The sequence below is a fragment of the Melospiza melodia genome, chromosome 3 (genome assembly GCF_035770615.1).
Source record: "Melospiza melodia melodia isolate bMelMel2 chromosome 3, bMelMel2.pri, whole genome shotgun sequence".
In the NCBI taxonomy this organism is placed as follows: domain Eukaryota; kingdom Metazoa; phylum Chordata; class Aves; order Passeriformes; family Passerellidae; genus Melospiza; species Melospiza melodia.
This window is the reverse complement of record NC_086196.1, coordinates 63,727,931-63,741,321: the sequence shown is the minus strand read 5'-3', so window position 1 is coordinate 63,741,321 and position 13,391 is coordinate 63,727,931.

The following is a 13,391-nucleotide window of genomic DNA, read 5'->3' as shown; positions in this document are numbered from 1 at the left end:
TGCTGGGGGCCATCAGGCAGGAGGGCTAGTCCTGTACCAGCAGCATCAAGCCACTTTTGTCAGGGCTCCACAAGCAGCAGGAGCACAGGGGATTAAAATCCTTTCTGAAATTCTGACACCAAGAGGAAACACAGCTCTCCCATTATCCTCCTGCAGATAAATATTTGAAAGCCGCCATAAAGAAAACTCAGCCATGCATCCCCTGCTGCCTGCCCAGCAGCCACGCCGGTACAATGGGAGCCACCTCCAGACAAGCAGCCACACAAGGAGTTCATTGTGCCAAGCTCACAGGCATCAATCTCTATCAATTCCTACCCAACAACATTTGAGAGAGGTATCTGTTTATTTTAAACCCACCAGAGGATGTATTTTCCCTGCACAGTGGGAATTCCAGTATCAGAGACCACAAGGGCTGTTTGCAGAGGGCAGATGAGGGAACAGAAGGGGAACCCCTGGGTTACAGCAGCAGAAAACATAATTGGTGGCAACAGACCTGCAGATCAGGTTGCAGGTTTGAGTTATCCATCGGTCTTTTCCTTCCATCAGGGGAGGAGAGGGCAGTGTAAGCTCTTCTCACCGACACTCATTAAATCAGGCACGGCAGATCCTCTCTCATGGAGGTAACCTGAGAGCAAAGGCCAGCCCTTCACCTGGCTCGAGTCAAGAGCTCTCTTCAGCTGACAATAGCTGAAGTGTTGGTGGCAACACTCAAGCACTTCACTTATTGACTTCTCCACCCTGGGGCAGGCAGGTTGGAGGGGGGGAAGGGGGCTTCAGAACTGGGATCTTGGGATCTTCCCTAGAAAACAAAGGCCAAGGACACTTATGAGGAAGGACAGCGGCTCCCTGGGCCATGGAATGTGCCACCAAGCAGGGCTGTTGCTGACTCTGTGGTGGTAACACCCTGCTGACCTCAGGGGCCACACCGAATTGACAGTGCTGCAAACACGGAAAGGATCAGGCTGTCTGCAGCATCCTCACTTAATTTCCTTTTCTGGACTAGCATTTCTGAATGCCTCTTGAAAGATCTCCCAGGTTCTCCATGTACTAGAAGAGCAAAAGGTCTGCCAGGCAGATGTGTCCTGACAGCAGCTGGCACCTCTGGCAGCAGAGCAAGTCAGGAAACCTTTGCACTCCCTGACACTGAGGAGTGGCACACAGTTTGTAGGCATAACCGGACTCTCCTGCATACACTTTGTCCCAGACATTTACATGGAGCACAAAGGCATCTTTTACTCACAGGGACTGACAGAAAAGGTGGTCTTGGGCAGGCTCCCTGCTACAAGTGCTCACAACACAGCACCTGCCTGCCTAAGCTGTCCTCTTCTTTTGGGAAAAAGTTTCTCCCAGCCTCAACAAGAGAAATGACCTTCAGAATTATTCAAATTTCAAGACAGTCTAAAGTCTGATTCAGGGTTGGATTCACCCTGAACTAGGTGCTGCCACAAGGACCTTTCTCTCAGTGTTTACAGCCTAAGCAGAAAATGCCTGGGCTTGCTAACAGAGAATGGGAGTGCAATTTGTCCACAGATCGGCACCAGGGCACAGGGGGCTGAAATACAAGTTGCATTTCCTTAACACCAAGGCAGAACTGGAGGCAAGCACACAGAGCCCAGCAGCCAGTCCCTTCCCTTGCCCCTTGAGGAACACCACATTGCAGAAGTGGGAGGCAGGGCATGGGCAGAAGTGGTTGGTAAGTGCTCAGCCACACTACAGCCGGTGTCTGAAATGGCTCCCACTAAATGCTAAGTGCAGTGAGCCACTCTATTTTATCTCATAGCCTGAGCTAGTTACTGATTACCAGAGCCAATTACATCACTACACGTTCTTAACGGGATGCAAAGGCATCCTTCATCCTTCATCCTTCATCCTTCATCCTTCATCCCAGGGACAGGAACAGATACCAGTCCCACCTCATGCTGGGGGAACTCTGCTCAGGATTGCCCCAACTCTTCTGGAGCCTTCCTGTAGCAAGAAATACCAGGAGATATCAAAGCTTTCTGCTTTGATGTGCCACAATGAAAGCCATTTATGGTGCTTGATAAGGGTGGCTCTCCCGCCCCCGTATTTCTTCACTTGGCCTTGCTCTCTTTCGAGGCAGGTCACACCCACCTGCCCCACCCTCCTTCTCCTGTGCCTTTCCATATGGAAAAGCAATGACACACAGCAGCATCTCTTTTCCTTTGGGTGTACCAGGGGAACCCACCTCCTCTCCTGGCTAGGTGGAAAGCATCACACCAGCCAAGAGAAACTCCACAGGGAGGAGGATTTAGGACAGCTGTGAGAGACAAATGAAATGAGGGGGAGGTGTTTCTGTGTTGCTGTAACTTGTTCACAGAGGTTCCCTGTGCAGGGTGACAACTCCTGGCCTAAGGAGACACCTAAGGAAGCACCACCCTCTGGATGGTGGCCTGAGCACATGGCACACGTCAGCATCCACTCTTCTTTTCTTTCCGTCCCACCCAGAGCACCAGGGTGACCCTTTTCACTGCTGCTAAGGAGACTGTTCCACCAGAGAAGGATGTGAAGCATCAGCTGAAACAAGCAGGGATTTTCCCTCTCTCAGCAGCTGGACCTTCCTGGCCCAGGAGCTGAGCAGGGCACAGGTGCTGTAACACTGCTCAGCACATGAGGCAGTCACACATGGGCCTCCAAAGCAGATTCCGCTGCCAAATTAAGAGCAGAATATCTGACTGTCTGTTAAAAGCAGTTCAGTGTTTCCTGAGTGAGTCTGAGCCACGACACTGTGTAGAAAGCTTTTCCTGCCTGAGGATCACCAGGAACCACATAAATAAAACACCTTCAGGAAGGTTCTTGCGTGCTTTTCCTTGTCATTGGCAAACACATACCCTGTCTCACCAACCCCTCTCTGTTAATGCAAAGTTTTCCAAGACTTTGCTCAGCTTCCCATAGAGGAGAACTACATTAATGTACCATTTTGTAACTTCAAAAGCTTATTCTACTGTTTTCTTTGACCATGTCCAACTTCACTTGGAGTCTTAGGACCCAGTTATTTATTTCACTCACCTGAGCAGAAATCTAAAACTGCACCTACACTGGGACACTGCATCAGCTTATGAACAAGGCATCCTGCATTTTTAGGGCTACTTCAAGAAAATTATTAAAAACAAACAAAAAAAACCCCAAATCAAATAAAGGTAAACTTTACATCTGTGAAGTGCTCAGTTTTTCAGGTTTAGGAGAGAAGATTCTTACACCTTGCAAGTCTGACCTCTAATTGGAAACAACTGTATGGATTAGAAGGTATTTCTCAACTATTTAAACCAGTGCATGGAAATAAAGGCCATTCCTGATTTTAAATGGCTGAACTGGTTTTTCTCTTGCCCACATGCATGAAACCAGTTTCAAAAGGAAACCATCTGGAAGAGTTCAGTTCAGTACATAAAATTTCAGAAAGCTGCAAGCAATAGTAAGCACCAGAGAAAGAGCAAAAATAGCATTAAAAACACTTTAGCAACCTTAACCAGCACAGAAAGCACTGCTCCCACCAGAGCCCTTGGCTCCAACAGACACATAACACACACGCAGGGCTCTCAGAACACAACTATTCCCACTGAAGTCAAAACTTTAAATTATACATAGGCTGAAGTACAATTCTAGAATCAGGCCAGAAAATAAAATGTGCAGAGTTTTCACCTTCTTCTATTGCCATCAATAAGTACATTACCTTAAGTTCAGAGCCTTCTTTTCTGATTAACATTTACCTAATTGTAGTTTCTTACTATTTCTTTTCAGGTTTATTTCTACTTGTTCTGCCAGAGGGCTGTTCAGGTTTTTTAGAAAAACTATTCAATTGCCTTTCCTCCCACACCCCTGAATATTTTTTTCTTCCTCTGAGTTGCACGGCCTACAACTCCCTCTAACCCCCTCTTCATTTGCAGTTCCTCTGAGCCCCCTCTGGGGATCCCCCAGGTGGGAAATCGTGTCTGGAGAGAGGTGGCATTGCCCTCCTCCTTGCATTCCTGATGCTGGTCTGCAAGCTGATGAAGATGACAGGTTCCCAAGCAGCCTGCAAGAGTTCATGCTGCTTGGGAAACCACCTTGTGGGTGCACAGCATCCGGGCCCCATTGTTGCCCTCACAAATACCAAGAAACCAAGAAACACCACATATAGGAGGGGATAATGAGTGGTCAACTTCCAGGGCTGTTAGAAAAGGACTTCCTTTAAGAATGCTGTGTTGCAAAAGGTCTGAAAGACCAAAATAAGAGCCCAGCCTCTCTTGTGCCACGTCTAGATCCATGACTAATGCCTTGAGTAGCCATTGTCATTGTCACCTCCAAAGCAGCCACCAGAGGCCAGAGGTCATTATCTCTGCTGATGTGCAGGGAAGTCAAAACAACATAAAGATGAAATTACTTGCCCATGGTCTCCGCAGCTCTTCAGTCCCCACCGAGTGCACTGCTGAGCCACGCTGCCTCCAACAAACAGCAAGTCCAGTAAACATGTGCAGGAGGATCTCTGGATGTTGCTCATTGACAAGCACACACAATCCTGTTTTGAGCTCACCAACTCGCGTTCTTAGAGGGAAGCGTGGGCCCCAACCTCTGCAAAAGGCTCAGTATGAGACACGGGCTGAGAGTGAACTCATCTTGAAAAGCAAGCAGCCTTTGTCACCTCCCTGGTGGAGCTAGTGGCCCAGCCATGGTGTGCTGTGTGCCAACAGGACCCAATCCATCCCCTGAACATGAGCCAGTGTGGGATTCCCTGGCTCTTGGCTGAGTCACTGCACCCAAACTCTTGCTTCAGTTTTAAACTTTTTAACCTTTTTAACCTTACTCTCTTTTACTTATTCCTCACTCCGGGCACTCAGTGGGTTGGGGATTTAATTAATTTGGCATTACAGGGATTTCCAAGCCAGATCTGAGGTTTGCCACAGAATCCATACCATCCAAAGTATCAGGGCCGACATGTTAATGAGTCTCTGATAAAGTCCAGGGGACTGATCAGCAGGCAGCAGCAATTTAAACAAATTCCAAACTAAATTTTATCTTTCAACAAAGAAATATCTTTTCTCCCCACAGGATCTGCAACCAGTGAACCACTGAAGAGCTGTGCTGGTGCAGAGGGAGCCTGCAGTGAAATTCAATGTGAAATAATCATAAACCATCTAATTGGTATTATTCAAGCTGAAAAGTAATGCAAGTAAGCAAGCACAAACAAATTACAGTGGATGTCTTTTTAAACTTTTTGGCTTTAAACACACAAAGTTTTACATATAACACAATATAGGCATCTAAGGATTTTTTATGTTATTTTGAATTTTATAGGATTGTAAAGCAGGATGTAATAGTTGGAATAGGACATTGAAATAAGATAATTATCTCCTGCTGCTTCAGAAATAAGGAATAAAAAAGAGCTGTGTATATATTTTCTTCTCCAGAGAAGAACTAAATGTACTGTGATGATTCTTGTTTCTGGAGAAAGAATCATTGGGTTGTGATTTGCAGTTATCTGAATACATTCCTCAAAGGAAGGGCTATTCAGAGGTGTGGGTGGAGTACAGCACACACTAATTGGTCCCAGGGTACCTTAAGCATCCAGACACTGGTGATAATTCAAGTCACAGCTGGAAAGGAAGTCTTGGTTGTGCTCATCCTTGGCTAAGCTGAAAATGGTCTCATCCTCGTTCATGTTTCCTTCTCAAGGCTGGCTAAGTAGACTAAGTCCATGGTCACTGAGATCTGGATACACATCCAGATCCATCTCTGGATCTACATCCCCATGGTCATCATGTTACTCAAGTTGTTTGTCCAGATGCTTCACAAAGAAGGATTGAAAGCAGAGGAAATAGAGATCTTTTTTTTCTCCAAATCCAGGCAGACAAGAGCAACTGATTACAGGACTCACAAGTAACAACCAGGTCACATACTATTCCACCATTCTGTTGAGGCATTCTTCATTCACTAAAAGCAGTAAACACTTTCCTGGCAGACAGAAATTTCAAGATGTTGTGATACTTGTAAACCTAAGCCAGCAAAAATCTTCACACAAGGAACAGGGGCTAATGCCCTCTTGGCCTTTGCACTTTATGATGAGTGTCAATGATGTTTTTGCTTCTCATATGTCTGAACTTTATCACTTCCCCAGCTCTCTAGTTGTGTGTCTTTCCCAATGCAGTGATAGACCTGGAGGATGAGTGATTGTTTCTTCTGACTAATACAGCATCAGCATAAAAACCAACCCAGTGTTCTCAGACACATTTTAGAAAGCTATTATCCCCACTTTGGAGGAGACAAAGCTGTTGTGCAATATGCTCACCTTTATGCATTTTGCCCAGAGGAAGAACACACCCATTACTCAAACTGATGAGCACGTCCTGCCTTCTGTATTCCGGTGTCAGCTGACCTTGGCAAATTGTAGTGACATTTCCTCACATGTGATTTTGCTTTTTACATTTTTTTTTAATCTCTCACCATCATAATTGTTTACTTGAAGTGTTAGGTCTTAATTACAGTAAACATTTTTCCATTTCTGTACAGACAGGAAATGCACTGGAATAGAACTGGATGGTTTAAGTTCATCATCTGTTCATCTCTTGATAGAGATCAATATAGATTAGAGGTAAGTCTCTTTATCCATATTCATTTTCAAAACCCAAAATTACATGCAACAGATTTATAATTAAGCAGAAGTGATGATGTTTTTGTACAGCTTACTTAAGTGGATTTGCCATGATGCATTAGAGTAGAAGCTGTAAAACCCCACCAGATGTTGTGCTTCCCCCCGCCCCCACTCTGTGCTGCAATTTGCGTGAGAGTCCTACATTGTAAACAAAACTTGAGGTCAAAGTTTTCTAACCTGAGGATCCGTTCTAAAACCATGCTGACTACCCAAGTAACATGTCTTCATTTACAGAGGGGTTGAACAACCCCAGCTAGGAGTAAAATCTGAATTAAACTCAGGGACTTGTGCACCAGAACAGCACGGCAGCCTTGTGTTCCTAAGGTCGCTGAACAAAGTTTTTTGTGTAGCAGCTGCCTTGTAGCCCAGACATTTACATTTCTGCCAGGAATAAAACCAGCTGAGTCACAACACTGTGAGGCCAATTTTACAAGTGAGCTGCAGCAGAGATCCTGCCCCCGGTGTTGCTGTGCCCCGGATCAATGCCAGCCCTGCCAGGAGGAGCACACAGACCCCTCCGTGTCCAGGGACAGTCAGCCAGGCAAAACTTGGCACCTCTGCACACCAGCAAAGTGATTGCAAGATTTGCTTCCTGCATTGACAGATTTGAAGCAGGGATTGGAACTCACACTGATCTGTGGAAACAGTTGGTTGAAAGTAGGATTCAGCCTGAGACACAAAAATTGCAGATTACATAAAAGTGAATACAAAGCACCTGAAACTCAAAGAGATAAAAGAGAACCCCTGAGTCCAAGGCTGGTACCGGCAGGGCTGGGAGGCATTTCAGCCTCTTCACCCAGTGGGGTCACGAGAGGACACTGGGCCCATGACTCTCATCCCTCAGCTGGCAGAGCTGAGCAGAGCTGGGCCTTGCAGGTGGGATCTTGTCCTCCCGCACGCAGGGCGGGTTTTGCTGCTGGCTTTGGTGGAGCCAGGCTTTCACAATGCTCCATACTCCACTCACAGTGAAGTCACTGGGGTTATTCATGTGGCAGAGTTACTAGGTGCCCTCACTCACGTTATGCAAAAGGGTAGGCTTGAGCAAGGAGCTATTAAAATCAACATTACACAACAGCTTCCATAGGGAGCTCCTTTTCGCCAATTATTAGCCATGGTGATGAAGTGTGGTGGGTGACTCACAGACCTTGCATTGCCCATCAACAACAGAAGACTTGGTGTTAGATAAATGCCTTTAAAGTGTATTCTTTACCATATGTAGCTCACAGTATTTTGAGCACCAGTAGTTGTGATGTGAATCATCTCAATGCACTCAAAGTTTGTTGCTGCTTTGATTTTTTTAAACAAACAGCATGCATGATAGCACTTGGAAAGCACAAGCAATTGCCATCAAGCAATGAAGAATGAGCAGTGATGCTGATGAGACACATCCACTTCACACAGGGGTTTCTAGCAGCCTGGCTTTACAGTGTGCCACACATTCTGCAAGTCGTTGGTGCAGCCCATACAATGAGCACGTAACCCAGGAAAAACTTTCTGCAGTGTATATGCCAAATTATCAGTTCCTACAGTAAAAGGAGACAGTTATTTCTCAGTTCAGAGGTCTTCCCCATTTTCAAAGAGCTCTTTAAAAAACTGTCTTAATTTTTGAGTCCTCCATACTATTTATGTATTTATATATAAATATATATTTCTATTTTCATCGATGCAAGCACTTTTAAGGAAAACAATGCACAAGGAAGAAACTTCTTATGAATACTTGTTTCAAACTAAGTGAGTATTTTGAAGAAACACCAGAAAAAAAGAAATGCTTAAAAACATCATTAGCACTTGTAGGCAGCTAATTTTTTTTTTTTTTTAAACCCTGCCCTTTAGTCTCTTGCATTGATTAATGGAACATTTCTTGTTGTGAATAACTCATTGCCATGGAACAGGATTCCAATCACAGTTGATTATAAATTAACACTCATTTTAATTGATGCAGATAATCATGTCAATGCCACAGCAAATACATTATCAAACATTACATATGGATGCTGTAATATAAACAAGAAGTTGAGAATTTCATTATCTTCCAGTGCATCACTACTAACTAATTCCTAAATTTTTCATCATTGTTTAGACTGCAGTCAGATTTCACAGAATAATTTGCTGCTTATAAACAGTAGATGCACTCTTTTCTTAAGTACAATTGGCAACAAAAAGGAGAAAGATTTTCTTTTGCTCACTCAGGGCTTTGCAAAGAAAATGTCTTCCCTGAAATGCCATGATAGGCCATACTTCCCTCCTAACAGGCAAAGAAGGGAGGGCAAAGAACTAACAGAAGAGTGCTAAATAAGCTCCTTTTTAAATATGGAATGAAAGGAAAACACAGCTGCTGACAGCTCTGCAGGCCACAACCCTTTGCCTCAGTTTCCCCTGCCTGGTGTGAATGCCTGGTAGGTATATAACCCCTTCTTTCTTGCTTTTCTCTCTCCAGGGAGTCACACTCACATTTTGTGAGTTAACACAGTCCCAGACTAAGGCAGCACATCCAGGTACCTTATTTTCCAGTCCTCATAGCAAACGCTGCCTGGCATATTTTATTTTTTACCATGGTCCTCCTTCCTTTGATTGCTGGGCAGCTCGAGCTGCTGCAGGGCTCAGCCAGGGATTTCTGCTCCTTTCACTGGAGCTTTTTAACAGTGGGCTTTAGGTGTGCAAATGAGAGCAGAGCTGCAAACAGAGATTTCATTCCTGAGATACTCTGATCCCCCTCTTCATTCACAGAAATAACTGCAAGGTTTAAAATAAATGTAGACTCATCCTATTGAGCTAAAGTGCTTTGGTGTATATAACAAGATTCTGGCCTCACTTTTATCTTTTTTTTTTTTTTTTTGTCAGTGACACATTAAAGGCTTATTTCTGATTAGATTAGACTTGATAGACACTGGTATAAAATCCTCATGTTATTTTAGCATCTCCTGTCATTTCAGGGTTAGAGGAGATCTAACAAGGAACATTATTTAGGGAAGTTCCTCTTAATATGAAACTGAAGTCCTACCCATACCACTTGTTTGTAGACATTGACAGCAAACTACACCATAACTCAAGCTTCCCTCTACATATTCTTACCTCATTCTAAGCCCAAACTTGAAGTTGTTGCAATCAAAGCAATCAAAAGCAATCCAGAAAAGGCATTCCTAGCTATACTTGGAAGTTGATCTCTGCCATTAAGAAAATACATAGCAACTCTGTGAAGAGGAAAAGCACACTAAAATCACCTTAGCATATTATGCAATACATTTACTTTGTATTTAAATATTTCTTTCTAATGGCTATGCTATTTTTTAACTGGGAAATGAGCTGAAGCCTACATTTTTGAACAGATAATTCAATTCTCAACCCCATTCCAAACCAAACTCAAATAATAATTTTGTAGACACAGAAGATACAGGTAATGCTGGTCAGTTATTACAGTCATGTCTGCTTTTCCAGAAGTTTCAGTAATTAGTCCCATCTTGAATGAAAACATACATTTTGTTGAATATGAGCAGATTTTTGAATACTCATCTGAAAAAAACCCCAACAACTTCCACCAGCCAATTCTGAATATAATCTTCCATAAAAGGATTTTATATTTATCTCCAGAAAAAGCCCACAACTTGGTTTTTAACAGGTGAGGTCCATCCTGAGCCTGGTCATAACCATTAGGTAGGGAGGGCAATGTATATTTATTTATTCTCCCTGCTCCCCTCCCTTAGTTTTTGATTGTCAGGTTTAGTCAGGCATAAAAATGAAGCTTTTGTGCAGTCACAATGTCTCGTGATTTTTCATGTAGCACTTAATTTTGTTTGTCTGCAGAAATTGATTGTTAAGTTAGGGTTTGCTCAGATAACAGGACATTTCACTCAGCCATCACATTTTGACATTTGATAAGTAATTAACTAAAGGAAAGAACAGCTGTTAAGAAAATGCTTAGTGACAGCATGTAGATGATTTAAGGCCAATTCAAGAACCACATAAGTCCCATTTAAATATAAAATGTCATGAGATGCACAGTAAAAAATCTGCATGATGTCTTTCCTTTGCAGTCTAACAAAGAATTAGCCTTCATCATCCTGAATAAATGAATGTGCCATCAAATACTCCTGTCATCTAGGATGGGAAGCTTAGAATCCTATATTCTAAAGATCAACCTTGTGACAAATAGTAAACACAAAATACAGTAAGTACTTATAAAAGAAGGAAGCTTACTGGATTTCTTTCTTAAACCTCAGCAGCATTTTCCTTAAGTTTTGTGCCATAATTCTTGTTGTGTTGGTCAGCTAGAATAAAAGATCAGATAGATCAAAGTTGGCATGTTTGAAATAAAAGTGAGTAGGATGCCAAGTATAATCCTATGGACAAGACAGAGAAGAGGAAAAAAGAATGAGCAACAAGGGAAAAGCAAGACAGAGGTTGCAGATCACTAAAGAAAGCAGGTTCATGAATGAAAAGAATTCTGAAAAGTCAGCTGTCCAAAGCAGACCACAGTTTTGGCAGGTCTCACATCCATCATTACTGTTACTTGCACAGCATATAAACCACACTGATTACTGATTCATCATTCATTTAATGACTACCCATAAAAGCAGATTATTAGTTGTCATAATATAGATGGGAAACAGAGAATTTTGCTTGTCTAAAGATACCTTCTCGAGGCTCTCCTTACCTGGACCTTAGCCATGACACTTAGAATGATATTAATAGATTTCTCTTGGCTCTTGAAGCATTTTGACCTTAGATGGCTGTGGAAGTAGGTAGAGTACATGCCAGCCTACAAGCTAGTGAGCATCTGTTGCATCCTGCCATTACAAATACTGCTTCATTGATGGGATTCCAGGACAAGGGTTCAATTGCTGCTGGTTAGTTATAGCTGTAATGTGTGCTTCAAAAGAGGAGTAAGAAAGAAGGTGCAAGCACCTTAATACCACACCCAATAGGCATCAATTGCAACCAGCTTGCAGCAGCCTCCCAGAGAAGTGGCAAGGCTTGCCATGCTTCTCTAACACTCACAGAGACATTTCTATATGCATATTTGGCATATTCAAATATACTGCTCGCCTGAGGGAGATAGGAACAAATCCTTTTAGAGGACGTTTTTACACCACATGGGAATGGTTTGTAAATTATCCGTCTTCTCCTTCATCAAAGAAAAGGCCAAATGGTCAGGCAAGGTCAAGGGGGAGATTACTTTCGGCCGTTGGGACAAGGAAGAGTAAGGTTTCCTGCTAAACTCAAGTTTCTGGTGTGCTGGGGAAAGCAAGCAGCAGAGCTACTGAGGGAAGACAGCCATGGACATAATCCACAGGCCACGATGCCACTCAAGAGGTGAAACAAACACTGCAGTGAGCAAGCACTGCTAAAACAAGTTTCAGAGGCTTGCAGAAGGGGCTGGAGTGCTTGAGGCAGGAGCCTGTCAAGCAAGACAGTCGTAGCTGAGTGTCCAAGCTCCAGGCTGTCCCTGCTGCATGGTGGCAGCCTGAGCCCCTGGGGCAGCACCCATCTGACCTCAGCAGCAGCTGCAGGGCTGGCCTGGGTCTACATGGCAGCTTCAGGGACCTGGTGATGCCTTCAGTGATGAGCAGGAGGGAGGGGGAAAAGCATAATCAGACTGGTCTTTGGAGGCCCATGATCCTTCTCACTGAGCTGAGACTTTCTTGAGTAAGAGCTAACAGAAGATTGGGGCCTTAATTTTTAAGTCCAGCAAATTTGACTTGGGGATGATTAAGTAAAGGTGATTGGTGAGAAAGGTCCTTTCAGACACAGGACCCCAGAAAGAAATTCCAGGAGCCCTTAATCCTGAGTCACAGACCCTTGGGATCATGACTGTTAAAAGACTGTTTTGGAGGGAGAGGTTAATTAAAAGAATATTGGAAATGTTGAAGTGACAAAGAAAAATTCTTACATGTGGAGCAGCTGACATTTAGCAATAGACCTGAGATTGCTTATAGTACAGAGCTTTCTCCTAACAGTTAATACCAGGATAAGGAAAACATCTGGAAAGTAGGACTTGTGTATATTCTGCTATGTTTATAATTCAGAATTAATATAGAACACAGAGCTATTGCTTTTACCAAATCCTTTTACTGACCGTAACTGTATTTTAAGCCATTCTCAGGATGTTGATATGCATTTATGAAATTGAAAAGCCAGCCCCCACACACAGTGGCACTGCACTAGTGCATCAGTTTGTGCCATTATGGTGATGATGATGAAATTTAGAAGGGGAGCAGTTGCTTATGAGATTACTTAGGGTATACCACGAAAAACCTCAGCACAGATGCCATTTATAACTGGTTGTTAGTTTGAGGTCAGACAAGAACATTTCTGGCACAAAACAGCTACACAGCAAAATAAACACAAAGTGCAAATGTGTTCTCCAAATCAGCAGCCAAGCAGCTCTAGTTTGCCCATGAAGCACTCCAGATTCAGGCTGAAATTCCAAGGCTACAAGTACATTAGAAGTGTTAGAGATAGTTTGCTGCAAATTATTCTATAATAGCAGTATCTGTAACTCATTTAGGAAGTTGCTGTTTACTCAGAACAGCTTTCCTACGAAAATAGGTTGCCTGGCATGGAGCAGTTAATGAGATCCTAAAGGATTTTCAAATTAAAGTTTAGATTTTACTTAAATGAGAACGTCTGTCCCATGACAATTGGTATTAATACAATCCTTTGCTATACTTTCAAACAAACACTGAAGAACTGTAGTGATGCTTATTCATTTCTTAAAAGTACTATTTTATCATAAATAAATATGGCAAGG